This window comes from Pristis pectinata, chromosome 2, assembly GCF_009764475.1.
Source record: "Pristis pectinata isolate sPriPec2 chromosome 2, sPriPec2.1.pri, whole genome shotgun sequence".
In the NCBI taxonomy this organism is placed as follows: Eukaryota; Metazoa; Chordata; class Chondrichthyes; order Rhinopristiformes; family Pristidae; genus Pristis; species Pristis pectinata.
Genome location: NC_067406.1, coordinates 9,571,804 through 9,599,085, shown reverse-complemented (window position 1 = coordinate 9,599,085; position 27,282 = coordinate 9,571,804). Strand labels below are relative to the sequence as shown.

Sequence of the window (27,282 nt, the reverse complement as noted above, 5' to 3'; positions counted from 1 at the left end):
TCCGGGTGCTCTGGTTTCCTCCCACATTCCAAAGACGTACGGGTTAGGAAGTTGTGGGCACGCTATGTTGATGCCAGAAGCGTGGCGACACTTGTGGGCTGCCCCCAGAACACACTAAGCAAAAGATGCATTTCACTGTGTGTTTCGATGTACACGTGACTAACAAAGATATCATATAATATAAAGGTATCACAGAAGGCAAATTTAATGACAATTTAAGAGAACCATGAGTGGGAAAGTTGTCAACCAAAACCAACCCACCTCGATCTTCATGTGACTTTCACAAAAGCTGTATTAGGGTGACCCACAGCATTGTTTAGGTTTTAATGCAATTGCTGGGCTTGTTGTCTCTGCACAAAGCCAGGAGCATTATAAATAGACTGAGGAGCGAGAAGCACAAAGCTAGTCAGCAGCCATCGAATACTGGAAGTGACGTGGATCTGATCAGAGACGTCAAGATGAGGGATTATGTATACAAGGCAGCATGAATGTTAGAGAAACTAGGGAGAGGAAAAGGCAAAAAGGAGGTTTTGGGAATGGGATGGGGCTCTCAAACCTGCTCTGCCAGTCAGTTGGAACATGCCAGATCTGTGATCCAACGTGTATCCAGCTCTTGTCCCTTTCTTCCCCTTCCTCCCCTCCTTTCTCCTCCCTCCCCCCTGCCCCTCTTCCCCTTTCTCCCCCTCTACCCCCTCCCCTTCCCCCCCTCCCCCTCTCTCTCTCCCCCTCTTACCCCACTCTCCCCCTCCCCCTCACCGTCCTGCCCTCTCCTCCCTCTCCCCCTCTCCCCCCTCTCTGCCACCTCTCCTCCTCTCCTCTCCCCCGCTCTCCTCCCTCCTTCCTTTCCCACTCTCTCCTTTCTCCCCCTCTCTCTCCCCCTCTCCCCAATCTCTCCCGCTCCACTTACTTCCCTCTCCCTCTTCTCTATCTCCCTCTCCACCATTTCGCTCTCTTCCCCTCCATCGCCTGCCTCTCTCACTCTCTCCACTCTCTCTCTGCTCTACTGGTTCTTGTTAACATTTAGTTGACTTCAATTAAATCTGCCTCTCAAATCACAACCTCTTTCCTGCTTTCAGGAGCGACACCAACATTTCTCGACTAGTAAACAACAGTCTATGTTATGGCCATGCAGAACTGACAGATTTCCTCAGACATTCTTGGGTGGTGAACAGTACTGAACCTGTGGGGTTTATATCTCCATCGGACTGTGGCATGACTTGGGAAATAGCATGAGGCAAAGATAATCCACAACTTGGGAGCTCATGCTTGGTAAGAAGGGGGAGAAGGCACAGGGTGAATGCAATTTTCAAAGTTGTGTTCCATCCTGACTCGAAGGTATAAATTCCACAGCTTCACCATCACGGGATCAGTGTCTGAAGTTCCCAACATACTCGGCAGGTGAAGTGAGCTCAAAAAACACATTATTGCCCGTAACCCAAGAACAAGTATCTTGAGGAACTCTGTCAGTTTTGCATGGTAATGACATAGACTGGTGTTTGTAAATTGAGAAATGCTCCTAAGGGCAGGAAATGTGCTGTAATTTGAAAGGCAGATTTAATCGATGTCAACATGATGTTATGAAGAACCAATAGATCTTGGAGCTGTCTTTGTGTATTCCTAGGACAATGTGGTCTTCATGTTGCAGTGCAGGGGGAGCTTCATTCGATGACCCACCAGCATGACCACTTCCAGCGCTCCCTAATCTCCGGTACCATCCCCTCATCACACGACCCCTTCCATCTTGGCTGCTGTGCCCAATCCACCTCCTCCATATTCATTTCCACCTCTGTCCAAGACCTGCATGCTGTTTCTGTGATCACAACCATGGTTCAAAAGGGGCTTCACATGGGGTAGACGTCATCCCATGCACAGATGAGGCAGAAATCTCATCATGGTCACAAGGGTGATGTGACACAAAGTGGGTGGTCAAATTTCCCAAATGCATGTTTCAAACCAGGAAGGGTCGCAAATGGGTTAAGTCAATTTTCAATCATATAGCACTGAAAAAATAAGGCCTGGTGATCTGATCATTTGATTGGAAAGTACTTTTCCGTTATCTTCCAATGAGGTAAGAATTCAAGAAGTACAGGGACAACTTCGAAACTTTTGGAGAAATTTTCTGATATTAATGTCCGACTTTAGCAGTTGGAATAATAGGATTACAATCAGACAAAAAGCTGGCCAGACAGAATCCAGTCAAGGATATTAAAAAACATAACGGGTGAATTCATTTATTGATTGTAATCTTCCGGAGTTGGCTGGAGTTTGAGCTGGCACCCGCTGAGTGAAAGTCAGCAAATGTTACACCTTATAAAGCAGAAAGGGTCTCGCCAAATAACTGCAGCCTTCGAGTTTACTATCAGTGGTGGGGAAACTGGTAGAATCCATCAAAAAGTTCAGAACAGGTGAATTCTTGGAAATAAACACAGAAAGGATTAACAGCAGTCTGATAAACAGACTGGGTCTAACTAAGACACAAGGGACTCAGAAACAACTTCTTCCCCACCACCATCAGATTTCAGAAAGGTCCATGAACACTACCTCATTATTCCTGTTTGTTTTGCACTATTTATTTATCTTTGTAATCTACAGTAATGCTGCCGCAAAACAACAAATCTCACGTCATAGAGGTCAGTGATAATAAACCTGATTCTGATTCTGATGCTGGAATCTTAAGCAAAAAACAAACTGCTGGAGGAACTCAGCAGGCCAGGCAGCATCTGTGGAGAGAAGTAGGCAGTCGATGTTTTGAGGTGAGGCCTGTTTCCATGCTGTATGACTCTATAATTCTATAAGGCCACATTGATTTTCAATGTAGCTCTTTGCGTGGAGAATTTCAAAGATTCATAGTCCGAGGGACAATGTTCCTGCTCATCTCCACCTTCTATCCTTTTGTTGCAGACTCCAGTTTCCTCACATTGCCTGGGGAATGCCCTCATAGCTTCCAACCTGTCACCCCTTCCTCAGATGAGATCACCGGAGTATACGTGCTTTCCAATCCAACTTCCCTTGAGGGATGGCACTTCCATGCCAGGGTGAAGGACACAAATGTCTGGTGGCATAATAATTGTGATTTTCCCCACAACCCATATCTGGCACAAACTGGATCCACTGGAAGATTAAATGGCATCCGCAGAGTCATTACAAGTGAATGTTTGCTGATTGAAAAAGTGGAAGAACAGACTACCATCTGAAGTAGCTGATCTTGGCGTTGAGTCCTGAAAGCTGTGAAGTACTTAGTTACAAGATGAAGTGCTGTTCATTGAGCTTCGGTGGTACAGTGTAGGAGCTAAGGATGGAGGGGGGGGAATGGGAAGGAGGCATAGAATTAAACAGGAAAGTAACCAGAAATTTAGAGTCAAAAAGTCAAACAACATGGAAACAGGCCCTTTGGCCCAATGTCCACGCCAAACAAGATGCCTTCCTGATTTCCCTGCAATTGGCCCATTTCCCTCTAAACCTTTCCTATCCATGCAGCCGTCCGAATGTCTTTTAAACATTGTAATTGTACCCGCCTCTACCACGTCCTGTGGGAGCTCGTTCCACATACCCACTGCCCTCTGTGTGAAAAAGTTGCCCCTCAGATCCCCTTTAAATCTTTCCACTCTCACCTTAAACCTAAGCCCTCTGGTCTTAGACTCCCCTCCTCTGGGGAAAAGACGGTGACCATCCATATTATCTATGTCCCTCATGATTTTTTAATCTTTATGGGGTAACCCCTCAGCCTCCTTCACTCCAGGGCAAGCAGTCCCAGCCTCTCCTCATAGCTCAAACCCTCCAGTCTTGGCAATGTCTTTGTTAATCTTTTCTGCGCCCTCTCCAGCTTAATCACTTCCACCCTTCACCAACATATAATACAGCTGTACCATGACATCCCTCCTCTCGTATAATGCCCTGACTGATGAAGACAAGCGTGCGACATGCCTTCCACGCCACCCTATCTGCCTGTGTTATATTGATTGACTGTAAGGGTGTATTCAGCCAAAGAATCACACAGTAATCACACAGCTCTCCAATACAGCAAAGTCTATAATTATTCAATTTCTATTTATACTTCATTCTGGTGGAATTTGAACTTTTGATAATTAGGTTACCAATTCAGTGCCCTAGTTGTATCATACTTTTTGGCAGTGTAACGTGTAGTTGGCCGAAGAGGACCAATGAATTAATAGATCTTCCAAAGTCATTTATAAGATAAAATAGCTTTATTAGTCACATGTACATCGAAACATGCAGTGAAATGCATCTTTTGCGTAGGGTGTTCTGGGGGCAGCCCGCAAGTGTCGCCATGCCTCCAGCACCAACATAGCATGCCCACAACTTCCTAACCCCTACGTCTTTGGAATGTGGGAGGAAACCGGAGCACCCGGAGGAAACCCATGCAGACACGGGGAGAACATACAAACTCCTTACAGACAGCGGCGCGAATTGAACCAGGGTTGCTGGCGCTGTAATAGGGTTACGCTAACCGCTGCACTACCGTGCCTGACCCTCATTTGTTATTGATGTAAGTTGTGAGAACAGTATTGGAAGCACTAGCCAGCCTCAGTTGGAAACAAAACTGCAGATGCTAGAAACCGCAAATAAAACAGAGAATCCTGGAAATAATCAGTGGATCAGGCAGCATCCATGGAGAGAGAAACAGAGTGAACATTTCAGTTTGAACGCCTTTCAGGATATGGAACTGGTTTGAAGGTGAACAGCTGAAGTTGCTTAAAACATCAAAGGCCACAGACAACAAATTAATTGAATTGATTAGTAGGGGAGAAACAATTACATGAAGATATTTAATGGAAGTCAGCAAAAAATGGAGTTTCCTTGGCTAAACAAAATGGACCAAGTGGATTGCTCCAAGTGGATTGAACATCGTCAGAGATGGACTCTGATCTCACGATCTACCTTGTTGTGACCTTGCACCTTATTGCACTGCACTTTCTCTGTAGCTGTGACACTTTACTCTGTACTGTTATTGTTCTTACCTGTACTACCTCAATGCACTCTGTACTAACGCAATGTAACCGCACTGTGTAATGAATTGACCTGTGCGATCGGTATGCAAGACAAGTTTTTCACTATACCTCAGTACGTGACAATAATAAACCAATACCAATACCAATAAGAGTAAACATTAAGAGATACAAGACGAGAAAGAGGCGTTTTTTTCTTCTGTAGCCATCTGCTTGTTTGGATCAGGTTCCCAGAATTTTCAGTCCAAGTTGCACTAATTAACTGTTTGACAACAGTACTGGACTTTAGCAAGGCTGTTGACAAAGTCCCACATGGTAGGCTGGTCTGGAAGGTTAGGGCACATGGGGTCCAAGGTGTGTTGGAAAACTGGATCCAAAATTGGCTTGGTGATAGGAGGTTGAGGGCTGTTTTTCTGACTGTAAGTCTGTAACCATTGCTATATCACAGGGATTGGCGCTGGGACCATCGTTACACCACAGGGATTGGCGCTGGGACCATCGTTACACCACAGGGATTGGCGCTGGGACCATTGTTACACCACAGGGATTGGCGCTGGGACCATCGTTACACCACAGGGATTGGCGCTGGGACCACTGTTGTTTATCATATGATGGTGGAGAATTTAGGTGGACTGATCAGTTTGCTGATGACACAAAAATTGGAGGAGCAGGAGATTGTGAAGAAGGTTGTGAAGTGCAGAGGAATATAGATCAGTTGGAAAGTTGGGCAGAGTGGCAGATGGAATTTCATCCAGACAAGTGTGAGGTAATGCATTTAATGCATTTAAATAATAACAGGGCAAATACAGTAAATGTCAGGGACCTTAGGAGTTTGACTTACAGAAGGACCATGGGGTACAAGTTCATAGCTCCTTGGAAATGGTGACGCAGGCGGACAGGGGAGAGAACAAGGCATTTGGCACGCTTGTTTTCATTGGCCAAGATATTGAGTAAAAGAGCTGGGATGTTCCACCTTTGCAAATCATTGGTCAGACTGCACTTGGAATATTGTGTACAGTTCTTGAGGCCGCACACAGGCAAATGGATTAAAAATGGATTAACGTAGGTAGACGTGGGTTGGCATGGACGTTGGGCCGAAGGGCCTGTTTCTGTATTGTACAACTCTATGAATAAATATGTGGCTTCAAAAGGATATCCAAGATGAAGAAAAAGGATTTATGTGGTGCCTTTTATGAACTTGAAATATCCCATTACAACCGTTGAAGTGTATTGTGGTGTAGGAAATGTGGCAACCAATGTCCTCAGCCCTCTACTCTACTCCCTATACACTCATGACTGCGTGGCCAGATTCTGCTCCACAAGTTTGCAGATGATACCACTGTTGTAGGCTGTATCTCAAACAACGATGAGTCGGAGTACAGGAAGGAGATAGAGAGCTTAGTGGAATGGTGTCATGACAACAACCTTTCCCTCAACGTCAACAAAACTAAAGAGCTGGTCATTGACTTCAGGAAAGGGGGCAGTGTACATGCACCTGTCTACGTCAATGGTGCTGAGGTCAAGAGGGTTGACAGCTTCAAGTTCCTGGGAGTGAACATCACCAACAGCCTGTCCTGGTCAAATCATGTAGAAACCACGGCCAAGAAAGCTCACCGGCAATTCTACTTCCTCAGGAGGCTAAAGATATTTGGTTTGTCCCCTTTGACTCTCACCAACTTTTACCGATGCACCATAGAAAGCATCCTATCTGGATGTACCATGGCTTGGTACGGCAACTGCTCTGCCCAGGACCGCAAGAAACTGCAGAGAGTTGCGGACACAGCCCAGCGCATTACGGACACCAGCCTACCCTCCTTGGAGTCTTGTCTTTACCTTTCGCTGTCTTGATGTAGCAGCCAGCATAATCAAAGACCTCACCCACCTGGCACATTCTCTCTTCTCTTCTCTTCCATCAGGTAGAAGATACAGGAGCCTGAGGGCACGTACCACCAGACTTAAGGGCAGCTTCTACTCCACTGTGATAAGACTATTGAACAGTTCCCTTATACAATGAGATGGACTATGACCTCACGATCTACCTTGTTGTGACCTTGCATCTTATTGCACTGCACTTTCTCTGTAGCTGTGACACTTTACTCTGTACTGTTATTGTTTTTACCTGCACTACATCAATGCACTCTGTACTGACTCAATGTAGCTGCACTGTGTAATGAATTGACCTGTACAATCAGTTTCTAAGACAAGCTTTTCACTGTACCTCGGTACAAGTGACAATAATAAACAAATACCAATACCAATACCAATATGCAGCAAGCTTGTATAAACAGCAATGTGCTAATGACTAAACAAATTGTTTTAGTGATATTAGTTGAAGTACTATGACGTAGAAAGCCACTTGGTCCCATTAATAGTACAGCAATCTCCTCAGCCCCATTTCTGCACCCTGCCTTCTCTCCACACCCCTGAAAATTGTTCTTTCTCACATTCTCAGCAGCTTCTTTTAGGAGGCACAGATTGATTTTGTTCTGATAGACCCTTATAGTTGCAGTTGAATGCTGAATATTGGTCAGACTCTGGGAGATTTCCTTGCCGACTTTCAAACATGGTCTGGGGATCTACGGTGATCACCTGAGAGGGCAGGTGTGACGTCAGTGTAATGCTTCGTCCTGAAGATTCAGAGGCAGTATAGCGCAGTCTTCATACCTGCAAGGAGCATCTGCCGAGGTCTCAGGTTCTGATCTTTGGAGAGCAGCATTAACCCTTAACTGCACAAGTCAGTGCCATCCATGGTGTGCTGCTGATGTTGTTTGAAGTCATCAAGTTTGCCATGACCAACTACTCAAGAAAACAATAAGAATGGGTATTGGTTCATTATTGTCACATGTAGCAAGATACAGTGTTTTTTTTTGCGTGCCGTCCAGACAGATCATTCCATACATAAGTATATTGAGGTAGTAAAAAGAAAAACAGAATGCAGAATGTAGCATTGCAGTTCCAGAGAAAGTGCAGTGCAGGTGGACAAATAAAGTGCAAGGGTGACAATAAGGTAGACTGGGAGATCAAGAATTCATCTTTAGTGTGTGAGAGGTCCATTCAAGAGTCTGATTACAACGGGACAGAAGCTGTCCTTGAGCCTGGTGGTACGTGCTCTGAAGCTTTTGTGTCTTCTACCTGACGGGAGAGGGGAGAAGAGAGAATGACCAGGATGAAAGGGGTCCTTGTTTATGTTGGCTGCTTTCCCGAGGCAGAGGCAATGAAGGAGAGGGTAGTTTGCGTGATGAGCTGGGCTGTGTTCACAACTCTCCGCAGTTTCTTGCGGCCCCGGGCAGAGCAGTTGCCGTCCCAAGCTGCGATGCATCCAGATAGGATGCTTTCTAAGGTGCATCTGTAAAAATTTGTAAGAGCCATTTGGGACATGCCGAATTTCCTTAAGCTAACCTTCGTGCAACCACAGTTTAATAACGGACATTTAAGAGCTGTGAAGGGCCTGGAATAACTTATAAATAAGTGATCCTGGATAATATGTCAGAGCAGGATAACACATCAAGGAACAACACCTCATATCCCACCTGGATAGTCTACAACCCCACGGCATTAACACTGAATTCTCCAGCTTCAGGTAACCTGCTCCCCCCCTGACCCCTTTCCCCCTCCTCCTGATCTGCCCAGTTTCTCCTGCACCCACCCCAGCCCCCATCACCCTCTTTCTTTCCCCCTCCTCCACCCACTCCATCTGCCCACCACCCACACGCCCCTCCCACTGGGTCCCCTCCCCCCCCACTGCTCCCATCTGCCCTCCTCACCTCCCTTATTTGGTTCCACGATCCACCTTCCTCTCCGATCAGAGTCCCCCATCTGCAGCCCCGTGTTGCCTCCACCCATCACCTCCCAGGCCTCTGTCACTATTTTTGCATTTCCCATCTACCTCTCACCCTTCCTCGCCTGGATCCACCTATCACCTGCCAGCCCTTCCCTCCACCTCTTTATACTGGCTATCTCCCCTCTATCTTTGTCTAGATGAAGGGTCTTGAGCAGAAACGTGGACTGTCCATTCCCCTCTACAGATGCTGCACGTCCCACTGCTCATCCCAGCATTCTGGTTATAACAGGTTAGAAAGATTAGCATGCACATGGCTTGCACTGGAGCTTGAGGCTAGTGATTATTTAAGCCCTGTGATCGTTAAGTGAGCATGCAATGCCATAGAATGACAGAGTAACCTGTACAAAGCAAAAGAAAACCATTAGCAAAGTCCCACCAGAGGGAGCCCAGGTCATGTGTGTCTGTATTTGTTAAATGCATGACATGCAGTGTAAACCCAAGGAGAAAACATAGCTTGAGGACATTGTGGAGGTTGTGAATATTTTTGTAGTTTTTGGGAAAATTCATCAACTATCCGTGTTACAGGGAATGCAATTTGTAAGACTGCTTCCAGAGCCAGTTCAGGCCTGGTTAACTCAATGGATTTCTCCCACAAAGACTCAAATAGACTAAAGAAAAACTCTGGAGGAAGCTGGAGGAACAGCATATTCCGCCTGGGTAGGCTACTATCTGATGGCATGAACATGGAATTCTCCAACTTCTGGTAAACTGCTCCCCCTCATCTGTCCATTTTTTCTCTCCTCATCTATCCATTTCTTCTTACACTTAACATAGAACATAGGACACGACAGCACAGTACAGGCCCTTCGGCCCACAATGTTGTGCTGACATTTTATCCTGCTCTAAGATCTATCTAACCCTTCCCTCCCACATAGCCCTCCATTTCTCTATCATTCATGTGTCGGACAATATTACTCCAGCCTCCAGTATTACTCCTTACTCCAGCCCCCATCACCCTGTCTCTTTCCCCCCCCCTCCATCCACTCCATCTGTGCCTCACTCACACACTCCTCCCACTGGTTCCCCTCCCTCATTAGTCCCACCTGCCCTCCCCACCTCCCTCCCTCGATTCCATGTTCCTCTCCTGTCAGATTCCATCATTTTCACTCCTTTGTCACTTCCACCTATTATCCCCCAGCTTTTGGCACCGGTCCCACTCTCCCCTCCTCCTTCTGCCTGTCACGCCCCCCCCCCCCCACCTGAACCCACCCATCGTGTGCCCACCCCTTCCCCTCACCTCTTTGCACTGGCTATCTCCCCTCGGTCCTTCAGTCAAGGTGAAGGATATCGACTCAAAACGTTGACTATCCATTTTCCTCCATAGATGCTGCCTGACCTGCTGAGCTTCCCTAGCATTACATGAATGAATGAGACTCAATTCCCCTCAATGAAGTACAAAAACCAATTTGAGCACATTGAGCTCCCAAATGTTGCAATTATATAGACATAGAACAGTACGGGTGTACTGTGTGTTGCTAAAGAACGACAAATTTCTATGAAGCAATTCACAACCTCTTAAACTCGAGTTTATTATCAGATGCACAAGTCCATGTGTGCACAGGTGCAATGAAAAACCTTACTTGCAGTGGCATCACAGGCACATAGCATCAGATAAGCAGCATTCACACAAAAAAAAAATTTGACAAGAAAGAACATAATTGGAACAATAAAAAGCAAAGTCCATTTTAGTGCAAAGTGATCAAAGTGGTCATAGTGTTGCTAACCTGTAGTGATTAGGGTTTTGCCAGTTGTTTCAAGAACTGAATAGTTAAAGGGAAGTAGCTGTTCCTGAACCTGGTGGTGTGGGACTTCAGGCTTCTGTACCTCCTGCCTGATGGTAGCTGTGAGAAGATGGCATGGCTCGGATGGTGGAGATCTTTGATGATGGATGTTGCCTTCTTGAGGCAGCGCCTCTTGTAGATGCTACCAATGGTGGGGAGGGATGTGCCCGTGGTGTATTGCGCTGAGTCCACTTCTACTCGGGGATTGTACCGAAGTGCTTTACAGGCAAAAAATACATTGCAATGTAGCCACTGTCATAAAATAGGAAATGCAACAGTTATCGAGTCAGAGGTACAGCACAAAAACAGACCCTTGAGTCTATGCTGGCCATCATCTACATTTGTGCCCAGCAAGCACCCACAAACGGAACAGGGTAATGGCTTGTTATGAGACAAAAAGAGGCCATTTAGCCTTGCCCATGCCCTACATGCCTATGCTAGGGGCAGCTTACAGTTGTCGACTAATTTGCTGGCATATTCTTTGGAACGTCAGAGGACATCAGAGCAGTTGGTTACAAGGAGAACGTGAAAACTCCACGCAGACAGGAGCCGAGCTCAGGGTTGAACGTGGGTTTCTGGAGACGAGAGGCCAGCTGCACTACCTGCTGCACCAGCTTGCCACCCGAGGATGACCAAGTAATTGGTTCTGGACAGGGGTTAAGTGTTGGTTGGAACACTACGGAACTGATCTCTCCCCTGCTTCAAAGTAGTGCCATTTCATCTTAGAGTCGGACAACATAGAAACAGGCCATTTGGCCACGGAATCCGTACCGACAAATCCGTAGCCCATTTTATTCTCTCCACGTTCCCAACAACTTGGATGGACATCTCAGTTGGCATGGACCAGTTGGGCTGAAGGGCCTGCTTCCATGCTGTATGACTCTTTGACACTATAACCCAAACTCCCCATAGGTTCTACCAGTCATCTACACACTGGGAGGGCGGGGGGCAGTTTACAGTGGCCATTTAACCCACCAACCTGCATGACTTTGGGACAAGAAAACCAGAGCACCTGGAGGAAGCCCACAAGGTCACAGGGAGAGCGTACAAACTCCACACAGACAGAATCAGAATCAGGTTTATTATCACTGATATATGTCGTGAAATTTGTTGTCTTGAGGCAGCAGTACAGTGCAAGACATAAAGACATAAAAATTACTATGTTACAGAAGTAAATAAGTAGTGCAAAAGAGGAATAACGAGGCAGTGTTCATGGGTTCGTGGACCATTCAGAAATCTGATGGCGGAGGGGAAGAAGCTGTTTCTGAAACATTGAGTGTGGGTCTTTAGGCTCCTGTACCTCCTCTCCAATGGTAGTAATGTGAAGTGGGCATGTCCCGCCCGGGTGGTGAGGGTCCTTAGAGATGGATGCCGCCTTCTTGAGGCACCGCCTCTTGAAGATGTCCTGGATGGTGGGAAGGGTTGTGCCCGTGATGGAGCTGGCTGAGTCTACAACCCTCTGCAGCCTCTTTCGATCCTGCGCATTGGAGCCTCCATGCCAGGCGGTGATGCAACCAGTCAGAATGCTCTCCACTGTACATCTGTAGAAACTTGCAAGAGTCTTTGGTGTCATACCAAATCTCCTCAAACTCCTAACAAACTAGATCCGTGGTGTACCTTCTTCGTGATTGCATCAATGCATTGGGCCCAGGATAGATCCTCTGAGATGTTGACATCCAGGACATCAGCAATGAAGATCAGGAATGAACCTGGGTTTCTGTGAGACAGTGTCTCTACCCACTATGTCACTATGCTACCCTAATCATTCACATTAACTAAGGGACCAACTGGGGCTGTGTTTCATCTGTATGAAACGTGTGACATTTCATCTGAAAGGGAGCATCTCCAACACAGCAGGCTCTTGGAGTGCTTAATGGTTTGTTCTCAAGTCCCCCGGTGGCAGACTTTCTGACTTGAAATTGGCCATCCACACTGCTGCAGGCCATTTAAGGCAATTGGACAATGCTGTGTTTATGCTCCAAACGAGTCTTCTCCTATCTCCACTTCATCTCAACCTTTTATTCATTACTCATTTACTTATTCCTAAAGTCAGCCAGGCCATTCCCCTTATCCCAGTCGGAAGTGAGCTCTCCACATTCTCAGTGCACTGCTTGCATTCAGTCTGGGAAAGTTAGAACAGAGAACAGTACAGCTCAGAAACAGGCTCTTCAGCCCACAATGTCTGCTCCGAGCACGATGCCAAATTAAACTAAATCTCTTGCCTGCACATGATCCATCTCCCTCCATTCCCTGCATATTCATGTATCTGACAGGCTCTTAAACACCTCTATCATATCTGCCTCCACCACCACCCCTGGCAGCACATTCCAGGCACCCACCACTCTCTGTGTAAGAAAATTGCCCCGCACATCTCCTTTAAACTCTCCCCCTCTCACCTTAAATGCATGTCCACTTGTCTATTATCCTGTGTAGCTTAAGTCTATCGCCCTGTACGGTGATAGAATTAAAGTTGTGTTTGCCACTTGAGTGCGAGAGAGTGGTTGCGAGAGTGAATTGCACCCATTCACAGTTCCCCATCCTTATTCTACCTGTGCCACAGTGTAATTGGGGCAACAGAGTCTGCCACGTGTCAACTACCTTCAATTTAAGTGATGGGACACATGCGAAAGGGATTGACGAGATTGTCATAGTTCCACCTGCTGCGTCACATTCAAAGATGGTGACAGAAGTATTTAACGGAGTGCACCCGGTATTTCTCCCCATGGAGAGCTGTTGACACTTCTCTGAACGGAAACTGAGTAAAAAGTGAAAAAGTTAGAATATTAAAACTGAAGGGGAAAGAACGGAAGGATTGGAACCAACACTGGGACTGTGGTTCCTGCTCCATTGTACATTCCTTATGAGGAGTTAGATTTGGAGGCTTCTGAGAACTAACAATTTCAGAAGGGATTGAAGCTGCTGGCAAGTTTTTCATCGTATCTGTACCTTACCGCACTTGTGCATACGACAATAAACTTGACGACTTGATAACCTAGACTTGACAGTGACCTAGATGTTTTTTCTTCATTCAAGGGATGTGGGCTTCGCAGGCTGAGCCAACATTTAACCGCGACCTGCATCTCCCCGTTGCCGGTCACTTCAACTCCCCCTCCCACACTATCACTGATGTGTCAGTCCTTGGCCTCCTCCACTGCCAGGAGAATTCCAAGCGCAAACTGGAGGAAGAGCACCTCATTTTCCATCTTGGAACCTTGCAGCCTAACGGCATGAATATTGAATTCTCCCACTTTAGGTAATCCCCACCCTCCTTCCCCACAAACCCCACCACCATGCTTCTCTTCCCTTTCCTAGCCTCTTTTAGCTTGCTCTCTTTTTTTCTCTTCTTACCATTGACTCATCCCCTGGTGGGTCCACTCTCCCCTCCTCCCCCACACCTGCCTATCACTCTCTCTTACCTGCATCTACCTATCACCACCCTGTGCCCACCCCACCTCCCCTCTTTTGTCCACCTATCACTGCTCTGCTTTTCCCTCCTATATATTGGGCTTCCCCTTTTCCTATCTTCAGTCCTGAAGAAGGATCCTGACCCGAAACGTTGACCACCTACTTTTCTCCACGGATGCTGCCTGACCTGCTGAGTTCCTCCAGCATCATCGTGTTTTTCATCTAGATTCCAGCATCCGTAGTCCTTTGTTTCTTTAATTACCCATCCTGAGTTGCCCTTGAGAAGGTGGTGGTGAGCTGCCTTCTTGAACCTCTGCAGTCCTTGAGGTGTGGGGACACCCACATTGCTGTTAGGGAGGGAGTTCCAGGATTTTGACCCAGCAACGGTGAAGGAACGGTGATATACTTCCAAATCAGAATGGTATGCGGCTTGGACGGCAACTTCCAGGGGGTGTGTTCCTGTGTTTTTGCTGCCCTTATCTTGCTAACATGGGTTTGGAAGTTGCTGTCTAAGGAGCATTGGTAGGTTAACATAGAACATAGGACACAACAGCACAGTACAGGCCCTTCAGCCCACAATGTTGCTGCACTGCATCCTGTGGATGGTACAAACTGTCGCTACTGTGCATCAGTGGTGAAGGGAGTAGATGTGGATTGGGGTTCCCATTTAGCGGGCTTTTTTGAAGCAAAATAAATTTGAGTGCCCTATGATGATGCAACAAGATTTCAAGACAAGAGTCACAGAACAAAGAGGCAAGCCCTTTGCCCATTAACTATCAAGCACCCATTTACACGAAACAATCTGCTGGAGGAACTCACCGGGTCGTGCAGCATCTGTGGGAGGAAAGGGATTGTCGATGTTTTGGGTCAAAATGGGTCCTGATGCGGGGTTTTGACCTGAAGCATCGACAATTCTGTTGTTCTATGTTCCAGCATCTGCAGTCTCTTGCGGACCCATTTACACTAATCCTATGATAATCCCATTTTCTATTCTCTTCACATCCCCATCAACGTCCCCCCCCCCCCCACCTACTGCTCACCTGCAAATTTACAGTGGCTAATTAACCGACCAACTTGCACGCCTTTGGCATGTGGAAGAAATTAGAGCATCCAGACTGGATGAAACAGCCACAGTCACAGGGAGAATGTGCAAACTCCACACGTAAAGCACTGGAGGTCAGGATTGAATCCCTGCAGCTGTGAACAGCAGCTCTGCTTGCTGTGCCATTGTACAGTCTGAGAAGAAATCTGCTTACCTGGCTGAAATGTGCATGCCTCTGTGAATCTGAATCAAGTGCCCAGGTTATTTCTCCAGTTTCAGAATCAGAATCAGGTTTATTATCACTGACGTGTCGTAAGATTTGTTGTTTTGAGGCAGCAATACAGTGCAAGACATAAAGACATAAAAATTACTATCAGTTACAAAAATAAATAGTGCAAATAACGAGGTAGTGTTCATGGGTCCATGGACAGTTCAGAAATCCGATGGCGGAGGGGAAGAAGCTGTTCCTGAAACATCGAGTGTGGGTCTTTAGGCTCCTGTACCTCCTCCCCCGTGGTAGTAATGTGAAGAGGGCATGTCCCGGGTGGTGAGGGTCCTTAGAGATGGATGCCGCCTTCTTGAGGCACCACCTCTTGAAGATGTCCTGGATGGTGGGAAGGGTTGTGCCTGTGATGGAGATGGCTGAGTCCTCTGTAGTTTCTCATGATCCTGCACGTTGGAGCCTCCATACCAGGTGGTGATGCAACCAATCAGAATGCTCTCCACCGTACATTTGTAGAAATTTGCAAGAGTCTTTGGTGGCATACCAAACCTCCTCAGATTTAATGAAGTAGAGCTGCTGGCGTGCCTTCTTTGTGATTGCATCAATGTGTTGGGCCCAGGATAGATCCTCTGAGATATTGACGCCCAGGAACTTGAAGCTGCTCACCCTTCCCACTGCTGACCCCTCCATGAGGACCGGTGTGTGTTCTCCCGACTTTAACAACCAACAGACAATGCTGGGAATCTTAGAAAAAGCAGGAAACACTCAGCGGGTCAGGCAGCAGCTGTGGAGGGAGAGCGAGAGAGACAGACGGACAGAGTTAACATTTCGGATTAATGACCATTCACCAGAGTTATTCTTCATCGTAGTGATTTGACACAATCGAGTGGCCATTTTGAAGAGGAGTAACATAAGTTAACCATGATGGCAGAATCTGGAATCACATATAGGTCAGACTGGAAAAGAACAGAGGATTTCCTTCAGTAAATGCAAGCTAGTTGTTCCCCTTCTTCCTCTTGCACTCAGGAAGACAGGATTATATTTTCTCTCCCATACTTGTTGCACCTTGCCTGGGATAATATATCGCTGGAGCCTGAAGAACATTGTCCACTCAGCAACCCTGCGGGCAGAATGATGAAGACACGGGAACAAAGCCATTGATTATCTGAGTGAAAACAAAGAAATGTGCTTGGATAGAGAATATGGATTTTTTGTTTTGGATTGACTAATTACCGTTTAATAGGTACAAAGAGGCTTGGTTGGTTTTCGATTTAGTATTAATGGAGGTCGTTCGTATGTTATATCATGATGACTTGAAATTGGTTCCTAAGCAAATTCCAAGTGCTCATGTTGGCTATAAAGCTATCAGGAAGTGCTGGTGTAAGCAGGAGATCCAAATTTTGCAGGGGATCTTTAATTTCAGGAAGTATGGAAAAATGATAGGATATGTTGGATAAATCAAGCACCTGAGACCCTTTTGGTTAGATTATGGGTCACTTGTATCTCAGGTAGCAGATGAATGGACATTCTTTCATTCTTTTATTTCTGTCCCATCTTATTGAAACATAGTGCATAGAGAAAGAGGAATGGGGGGCTATGTGGGAGGGAAGGGTTAGATAGATCTCGGAGCAGGATAAAATGTCAGCACAACACCATGGGCCGAAGGGCCTGTACTGTGCTGTAATGGTCTATGTTCTATGTCTGTGTTCTAGAACAGTACAGCACAGGAACAGGCCCTTCTGGCAGTGATGTCTGCGCCAAACATGATGACAAATTAAACTAAATCTCTTCTCCCTGTACATGATCCATATGTCTGTCTAGAAGCTTCTTAAACAGCATTACCATATCTGCCTCCACCACCACCCCTGGCAGCCCGTTCCAGGCACTCACCACTCTCTGGGTTATAAAAGAACTTGCCCTGCACATCTCCTTTGAACTTTCCCCCACTTGCCTTAAATGCATGTCCTCTAGTACTTGATGTTTCTACTCTGGGGATAAAGATTCTGACAGTCTACTCCATATTGGTATTGGTATTGGTTTATTATTGTCACTTGTACCGAGGTACAGTGAAAAACTTGTCTTACAAACCAATCTTACAGGTCAATTCATTACATGGTGCAGTTACATTGAGTTAGTACAGAGTGCATTGATGTAGTACAGGTAAAAAAAAACAATAACAGTACAGAGTAAAGTGTCACAGCTACAGAGAAAGTGCAGTGCAATAAGGTGCAAGGTCACAACAAGGTAGAGCGTGAGGTCATGAGGTCATAGGTCATAGTCCATCTCATTTTATAAGGGAACCGTTCAATAGTCTTATCACAGTGGGGTAGAAGCTGTCTTTAAGTCTGGTGGTACGTGCCCTCAGTCTCCGGTATCTTCTACCCGATGGAAGAGGTGCCTCCTTTCCAGGGCACCAATGCTCAAGATGAGAAGTTATGGCTTTAAGGTTATGGGTGGGAGGCTCAGGGGAGATGTCAGGGGGAGGTTTTTCACCCAGAGAGTGGTTGGTGCATGGAATGCACTGCCTGGGGTGGTGGTGGAGGCAGATACATTTGGACAGGTTCAAGAGCTTGTTGGATAGGCATATGGAGGAATGTGAGATAGAGGGATATGTGAGAGGAAAGGGTTAGATAGTGTTAGGGTGGTTTGATGGATGGCACAACATGGTGGGCCGAAGGGCCTCTTTTGTGCTGTGTGGTTCTGTGGTTCTATGGTTCTATGGAGAGAAGAGAGAATGTCCTGGGTGGGTGGGGTCTTTGATTATGCTGGCTGCTTCACCAATACAACGAGAGGTAGACAGAGACCAAGGAGGGGAGACTGGTGTCCATGATGCGCTGGGCTGTGTCCACAACTCTCTGCAGCTTCTTGCGATCTTGGGCAGAATCTGTGCCTCTCATAACTGTAGAAACTTCTATCAGGTCTCCCCTCAGCCTCTGATGCTCCAGATGAAAACAATCCAAGTTTGTCCAAACTCTGTTTATAGCCTATGCCCTCTAATCCAGGCAGCATCCTGTAAACCTTTTCTGCACCCCTTCCAGAGCCTCCACATCCTTCCTGTAATGGGGCGAACAGAATTGTACACCTCTGACATTTCTGAGTCATATCAGAAATTTAACCAGATATCTCCCTTGCATGTCTAACTTGACTTCACCGTTAAGATATCTTTATTAATCACATGTACATCAAAGCACACACTGAGATTCACCTTTTTGCGTAGAGTGTTCTGGGGGCAGCCCACAAGTGTCGCCACACTTCCGGCGCCAACATAGCACGCCCACAACTTCCTAACCCGTACGCCTTTGGAATGTGGGAGGAAACCAGAGCACCCAGAGGAAACCCATGCAGATACGGGGAGAACGTATAAACTCCTTAGAGACAGCAGCCGGAATTGAACCCAGGTCGCTGGCACTGTAAAGCATTACGCTAACCGCTACATGACCGTGCCTGCCCACATTACTGGCTGGTAATGTGGATGGCCAGAGTTTATTCCCAATCCATTCTACTAGCAGGTACCTTCATTTGAAGTTCACAGAGTTATACAGCACATAAACAGGTCCTTCAGCCCAACTGGTCCATGCTGACCAACACATCTATCCAAGATTGTCCCATTTGCCAGCATTTGGCCTGTATCCCTCTTTTCTATCCATGTACCTGTCCAAATGTCTTTTAAATGTCATAATTGTACTCACCTCTACAGGTTTCTCTGGCAGCTTGTTCCATATACTTCCTACCTTTTATGTGAAAAACTTGTCCCTTTTAAATCTTTCCCTTTTCATCTTAAACCTTTGCCCTCTAGTTTTAGACTCTCCTACCCTGGGAGAAAGACAGTCGCCATCCACCTTACCTATGCCCCTCATGATTTTGTAAACCTCTATCAGGTCATCCTTCAACCCCCTATGCTCCAGGGAAGAAAGTGCCAACCTACACCCAGCCTCTCTGCATAACCCAAGCCCTTATAGTGAACTCTAGAATATCCGAAGCCAGACTGTGCCATGGAATAGCTTGCAGTCTAACCAACAGGTTAGAGATATATCCGAGATCAATGACATGAATACAACACGTTTCTTGTGGAATGATATTTCTTCATGGATGTCTTCATGGATGGATACTTCATGGAGGCATGCTAGTGTAGCAGTTAGCTTGATGCTATTACAGCACCAGCAACTCGGGTTCAATTCCCGCCGCTGTCTCGAAGGAGTTTGTACGTTCTCCCCGTGTCTGCGTGGGTTTCCTCCGGGTGCTCCGGTTTCCTCCCACATTCCAAAGACGTACAGGTTAGCGTTAACTCTGTTTGTCTTTCCAGAGATGAGGCCTGACCTGCTGAATTTTCCCAGCATTTTCTCTTTCAGTTATAGAATTCCAGCATCTGTACTTTGTTGTTCATTTTCTCGATCCAAATCGAAAAGTTGTGCAAAAGTTGTCATGGCAGACATTTCTCCTTGACTTTTGCCAAGAGGATGTTTGTTTCCTTGTTCATCTGGAGATGACACATCGAGAGGTGGAGGCGGCTTGGTGTGTCGCAGTGGGAGATGTAGTTTTTGTTATTCTTTAAAATAATGAGTCACAAAAGATTCTTAGTGATTCTCTGAAAGCAAGTAACATCAATGGGTGCATGCTTTCAATGACACTCATGATGAAAGTTGGGAAGATTGTTATTTTTATATGTGTATATAAAATGGAAGCAGCGAATGCTGGAAACACCCAGCAGATCAGGCAGTATCTCTGGAAAGAGAAACAGTCAACATTTACCACGATATTAAGCTTCTTGGTCTGTCTAATGTGTTATTAAAAGTGAAGATGTGGGACATGTCTGGCAAACCAAACTTAAACAAGTATAATGAGAAAAACTTGAGACAACGCGAGCTAATTGGAATTGGAATTAGGTTATTATTGTCACATGTACCAAGATACAGTGAAATACATTTGTTTGCGTGCCACCCAGACAGATCATTGCCATACATAAGTACATTAAGGTGGTAAAAAGGAAAGCAGAATGCAGAATATAGTGTTGCAGTTAAAAAAAGCAGAAAATGGAAAATGCTGAGAAAAATAGCACGTTGGGAAAAGAAACAATGGCTCCTTTATATGTTGGTAACTGCTGCCATTAAGCCCTCTCGACTCATCCTATCATAGACATTCCATTTGTTCTGCACTTCCCTCCCCAGCCTTCTCTCCTACTTAAACTAACTTGTCTCTCTCCTTCCTAGTTCTGGTGAAGGGTTGCTGGCCCAACATGTTGACTGTTTCTCTTTCCACAGATGCTGCCTGACCCACTAAGTTTTTCCGGCAATTTCTGCTTTTAGTTCAGATTCCCAGCATCTGCAGTTTTTGTTAATTTTGATTTTTTTTGTTATTATTAATTTGTGGGATGTGGGCATCACGTGCAAGCATTCATTGGTTAACCCTCAGCTACCCTTCAGCTGAATGGTAGTCTTGGCTTCTTCAGAAGGCACTGAAGTCCTCTGTGGAGGTCAGATCAGATAAGGAAGGCAGATTTCTTTCCCTGAGGACATGAATGAGCCAGACACAAGAGACTGCAGATGCTGAGATCTTGAATAACATACAAAGCGTTGGACGAACTCAGCGGGTCAGGCAGCATCTGTGGAGGTAAAAGTGGTCCAGATGAAAGGTGTCGACCGGAAACGTCAACTGTCCGTTTCCCTCCATAAATGCTGCCTGACCTGCTGAGTTCCTCCAGCGTTTTGTGTGTTACATGAGTGAGCCATATGGGTTTTCTATTAACAATTCTTTCACAGTCAACAGGTTTTTAATCCCAGCTTGATCCATTAACTGACTGCACATTCTAACACTAAACACAATGGGAGTAGGAGGAGGCCACTCAGCCCCTCAAGCCTGGCCCACTATTCTATACAATCTCTGACCTAGGCCTCAACTTCTCCTCTGTGTTAGTTGCTATAGTCCTCAGTTCCCCGATCTTTCCAAAAAATCATCCACCTCTTTAAATATCTCCAATTATCTGGTGAGAAGGGGGATTTTTAAAGGAAATTTGTGAGACAAGTTCTTTTAAGCAGAGTATGGTATTGGTATTGGTTTATTATTGTCACTTGTACTGAGCTACAGTGAAGAGCTTGTCTTACAAACCGATCGTACAGGTCAATTGATTACACAGTGCAGTTACATTGAGTTAGTACAGAGTGCATTGAGGTAGTACAGGTAAAAACAATAACAGTGCAGAGTAAAGTGTCACAGCTACAGAGAAAGTGCAGTGCAATAAGGTGCAAGGTCACAACAAGGTAGATCGTGAGGTCATAGTCCATCTCATTGTATAAGGGAACCATTCAATAGTCTTATCACAGTGGGGTAGAAGCTGTCCTTAAGTCTAGTGGTATGTGCCCTCAGGCATCTGTATCTTCTGCCCGATGGGAGAGAAAAGAGAATGTCTTGGGTGGGTGGGGTCTTTGATTATGCTGGCTGCTACACCAAGACAACGAGAGGTAAAGACAGAGTCCAAGGAGGGGAGGCTGGTGTCCGTGATGCACTGGGCTGTGTCCACAACTCTCTGCAGCTTCTTGCGGTCCTGGGCAGAGCAGTTGCCGTACCAAGCCGTGATACATCCAGCCTAGAATGGGCTACCAGGGGAGGTGATAGAAGCAGATCCAATGACAACTGTTTAGAGGCAATGACATGAACAGGCAGGGAATGGAGGGAGCTGGATCTTGTGCAGACAGGTGGGATTAGTTTAATTTGACATTTGTGGTTGATGCAGACATGGTGGGCTGAAGGGCCTGTTTCTGTGCTGGACTCTTCTATGTTCTAATATTCAATGTTTAATCCCTTGGCCTATCTGAGTGTCCATAGCATAAGCAGGATGGCCCCTCAAGCCAGCTCCCAGTCAATGAGATCCAGTGCCCAATACCCAGATCTAAGTTGCTTAATATCCAAATTCCATTCATTCTTATCCAGGCACGTGCTCAGCAGCTGAGCATCTGTGTCCCTCTGAGATATTGAATCCAATGATTCCCAACTCTCTCATCATTATAGAGTCATACAGCACGGAAACAGGCCCTTCGGCCCAACAAGACCACGCTGACCAAGATCCCCATCTAAGCTAGTTCCATTAGCCCACATTCAGCCCAAATCCCTCCAAACCTTTCCTATTCATGTACCTGTCCAAGTGTCTTTTAAATGTTGTTATACCTGCCGCAATCACCTCCTCTGGCAGCTGGTCCCATATACCACGACCCGCTGGTTGAAAAAGTTCTCAGGTTCCTATTAAGTCTCTCCCCTCTCACCTTAAACCTGTGCCTTCTAGTTCTTGATTCCCCAACCCTGAGAAAAAGACTGAGTGTATTCAACCTATCTATGCCCCTCAAGATTTTATACACCTCCATAAGATCACCCTTCATCCTCCTACACTCCAATGAATTATTCCTCTTTCACATTATCTATTTATTTTTGTAACTTATAGTAATTTTTATATCTTTATGTCTTGCACTGCACTGCTGCCGCAAAACAACAAATTTCATGACATGTTCCTCTGGGCGCTCCGGTTTCCTCCCACGTTCCAAAGACGTACAGGTTAGGAAGTTGTGGGCATGCTATGTTGGCACCAGAAGCGTGGCGACACTTGTGGCCTGTCCCCCAGGACACTCTGCGCAAAAGATGCATTTCACTGTGTGTTTCGATGTACATGTGACTAATAAAGAGATCTTATCTTGAGGCACTTTTTTTAATTGAAAGTCCAAATATAATGAATAAAAAAGGTCATGTCATGTCAAGTTTATTGTCCTGTGCAAAATATGTGCTGTATTGCTCTATGACTCTTAGGACTCTTATGAAATCTTATATTATGCAAGACATAGATCAGAAGCTTTATCCTATGGTGGAACACAGGTTTAAGATGAGAAGAAGGAAGTTTAGACAGGATCTGAGGGATTAAGTATTTTACACAGAGAGTAGTTGATGTCTGGAGTGTGCTGCCAGAGGAGGTGGGGGAGGCAGATACTGTCACAATATTTGAAAGACATATAGACAAGTCATAGAAGGCTACCGAATGGGGGAAATGGGATTAGTACAGATGTGTTGGCATGAACATGGTGGGCCGAAGGGTCTCATTTCTGTGGTATTGGTCTATTATTGTTATAGGTACTGAGGTACAGTGAAAACTGTAGTTTTGCAAGCCATCCATACAGATCATTTCAAAACGTAAGTACTTTGAGGTAGTACAAGGGAAAAGCAATAATTGAATGCAGGATACAGTGTTACGGTTACACTTACTGAGAAAGTGCAGTGCAGGTAAGCAATAAGATGCAAGGGTCATGACGAGATAGAGTGTGAGGGCAAGAGTTCATCTTTAATATACAAGTGGTCTGTTCAAGAGCAGAAGAGAATCTGTCCTTGAGCCTGGTGATATGCTTTCTCAAGCTTTCGTATCTTCTGCCTGGTGGGAGGGGGGAGAAGAGAGAATGTCCGGGGTGGGAGAAAGGTCTTCAGTTATGTTGGCTGCTTTACCGAGGCAGCGAAAGGTGTAGACAGATTCCATGTTTTTCATGATGTGCTGAGCTGTGTCAACAACTCTCTGCTGTTTGTTGTAGCCATGGGCAGAGCAGTTGCCGTACCAGGCCGGGATGCATCTGGATAGGATGGGATGTCTCTATCAGTTATAAGTAGCAAAAATAGAGTCATACAGCATGGAAGCAGGCCCTTCAGCCCAACCTGTCCATGTCAACCGTGTTGCCCAGCGAGCTGGTCCCATCTGCCCGTGTTTGGCCCATAGCCCTCTAAGCCTCTCCTATCCATGTACCTATCTAGATGGCTTTTAAATGTTGCTAATGAGCCCGCTATTTCTGGCAGCTCATTCCAAATGTGCATAACCCTTTGCATGAAGAAGCTGCCCCAATATCTCCTTTAAATCTCTCGCCTCTGATCTTAAACATAGAACATAGAACTATGATTAGCTGGAGACCCATGCTGATCCCTGGTACCTGGTATATCGGAATGCAGCTGGTTGGTTTGACACCTGGACAGGTTGATGGCAGAGAGGTGCAGAGAATGCTTCAGGCATTTGGGCAAATCAACAAATTCCAGGGAAGGGAATAGGGTGTGGGATAGCTGTGGAGAAACCCTGGAGAGGTGGGTGAGACTTATCCTTGCCTTGTGGCCATCCAGCACTTAATCGTGGCCCCACCAGCAAGGTCGACACAAGGCTTCAACAACCAGTTTGCATCTTTGGCAGATTCAGGGGGTAAAATAGCACTCAAGCTCTGGTGTCATTGGAGCCTAAATTAGAGTCTAAGTCAAGGTCAAAGTTGAGTTTATTGTCACATGCACAAGTCCATGTACGCACAGTTGCAGTGAAAAACTTACTTGCAGCAGCATCACAGGCACTAAGTAGCATTCACAAGAAAAACATTAAATTAAACACAATTTTTACAAGAAAGAACTCAATTAGAGGCATCCATCAGAGACTTTTTCCCAGGGTGACAATGGCTAACACGAGGGGACATAATTTTAAGGTGATTGGAGGAAGGTATAAGGAGGATGTCAGGGTAAGTTTTTTACACAGAGAGTGGTGGGTGCGTGGAACGCACTGCCAGCAGATGTTGTAGGGGAAGGTGCATTAGGGGTATTTGAGAGACTTAGCTAGACACATGAATGATAGAGAAATTGAGGGCTATGTGGGAGGGAAGGGTTAGATAGATATTAGAGCAGTATAAAATGTCGGCATAACATAATGAGTTGAAGGGCCTGTACCGTGCTGTGTATTGGTATTGGTATTGGTTTATTATTGTCACTTGTACCGAGGTACAGTGAAAAACTTGTTTTGCATACCGATTGTACAGATCAATTCATTACACAGTGCAGTTACATTGAGTTAGTACAAAGTGCATTGAGGTAGTACAGGTAAAAACAATAACAGATTAATATTCTATGTTCCAGAACAAAAAAAGTCATTTTTTTTGTGCAAAGTGATCAAAGTGTTGCTAAACTGTAGTGATTAGGGGTGTGCAGGTTGGTTCAAGAACCGATTGGTTGAAGGGAAGTAGCTGTTCTTGAACCTGGTGGTGTGGGGCTTCAGTCTTCCGTACCTCCAGCCTGATGGTAGCTGTGAGGAGATGGCATGGCCCGGATGGTGGGATAATGGTCTGTAGAGGAAGCCCTGCCTTTCACTTGGCTGAATAATCTGCCACAGTGGAGCAGTGGTCAGAGCTGCTGCCTCCCAGCTCCAGAGATCTTGGTTCAATCCTGACCTCCGTTGCTGTCCATGTGGAGTTTGTACCTTCTTCCTGTGACCGTGTTGGTTTTAGAACCATAGAACAATCTGCACAATACAGGCCCTTTGGCCCACAATGTTGTGCCAACCTTCAAACCACGCCTAAGACTATCTAACCCCTTCCTCCCACATATACCCCAATTTTAAATTCCTCCATATGCTTATCTAGTAATCTCTTGAATTTGACCAATGTATCTGCCTCCACCACCACCCTAGGCAGCGCATTCCATGCCCCAATCTCCCTCTGATATCTCCCTTGAACTTCCCACCCATTACTTTAAAGCCATGCCCCCTTGTATTGAGCATTGTTGCCCTGGGAAAGAGGTGCTGGCTGTCTACTCTATCTATTCCTCTTAATATTTTGTACACCTCTATCATTTAAATTTTAAATTTTATTTACAGCTGGTAACAAGCCCTTCCGGCCCAACGAGTCCACGCCGTCCATTTTAAACCCAATTAACCTATCCGTACATCTTTGCAATGTGGGAGGAAACCGGAGCACCCGGAGGAAACCCACGCAGACATGGGAGAACGTACAAACTCCTTACAGACAGCGACGGGAATTGAACCCCGATCGCTGGCGCTGTAATAGCGTCGTGCTAACCGCTACGCTACCGTGCCCCCCCATCCTTGTCTCCCCTCATCCTCCTCCTCTTCAAAGAGTAAAGCCCTAGCTCCCTTAAGTGCTCTGGTTTCCTCTCACATCCCAAAGAGTTGGTAAATTAGTTGGCCACTGTAAATTGCCCCTAACAAAGGTGGCAATTTACACCTTTTGTGTAAATTAATGGCAACATGGGGGGATGGGATTGCTCTGTGAGTTGGCATCAACTCAGTGGGCTGAAATGACCTCCCTTCGATGCTATATGGAAATTTCTTTTTGCCTTCAAGGCTTCAACAACCAATTTCTGCTTGTGCTATGCTTTCACGCACAGAGTATCTTAAATCTATTTCTTTTGATTACTAAGGCTCCCATGAGTAGAAATAATTCCTCATGTGGTTTAACAAAAGGCCCCATACATAATGAAAAGAAAGACAGCTATTGGTTTTAGTTAGAACCATATAATTACAAAGGTAGACACAGAGCGCAAATACTATTTTCAAGTGTAGGTCATTTTCCGGTGGATAGCAAGGTGCCATTTTGTACAGTGCTCTGTATCTGAGGACAGTGGTTTGATCGAAAGAATCGACCTGTATCCTGTTCCTCACTCAGCAGTGACTAATATAGTTCCCCCTTGTTCATTATTGCTTCATTTAATTTCAATCCTATCAGGCACGGTAGATGCAGCAGTTTTGCTGTGAATTCTCTGATGCTTTTGATCGAGGCAATTGATTGTTGTACAGCTTAATCTTTCCACCTTTAATCCCAAGCACAAACGTGCTGAGTGTTTCACTGATATTTTGGCTGGCTTTAGCACTCAGATTCAGGAGGACTTTGAGAGAGTTAATTAACATGACAGTTTGGCAACTTGATTCATTTTCTCATTCATTCTTATCTTCCTCTTGGCTGTTTGGTTGGAGGCATGGCTCAGTAACTTAAAACTCTTGCTCTGGAAGCCAAAAGGTTCAGCACAGAAGGTAAAGCCTGGGGTAGATCATTCATGATCATGTTACTGGGCGGATGAGGCTTGAGAGGCCAGGAGACCTAATTCTAATCCTATTTTCTCATGTTTTTGTGTGTTGTGATTCCTGTGCTGAGGGCTTTGAGCACTAAACCTAATCCTACGGTGGAGAGGGAGCTGTCCATGGTGCTGCCTCTTGGATGAGGAATGATAGAACATAGAACACAGAA

The 27,282-nt window shown here is 45.8% G+C and overlaps 1 protein-coding gene across 1 annotated transcript in view; it reads left to right on the top strand.

Moving 5' to 3' along the window:
- Window positions 1-27,282, top strand: part of LOC127580080 (dedicator of cytokinesis protein 2-like) — a 1,107,748-nt gene that overhangs the window by 172,413 nt on the left and 908,053 nt on the right.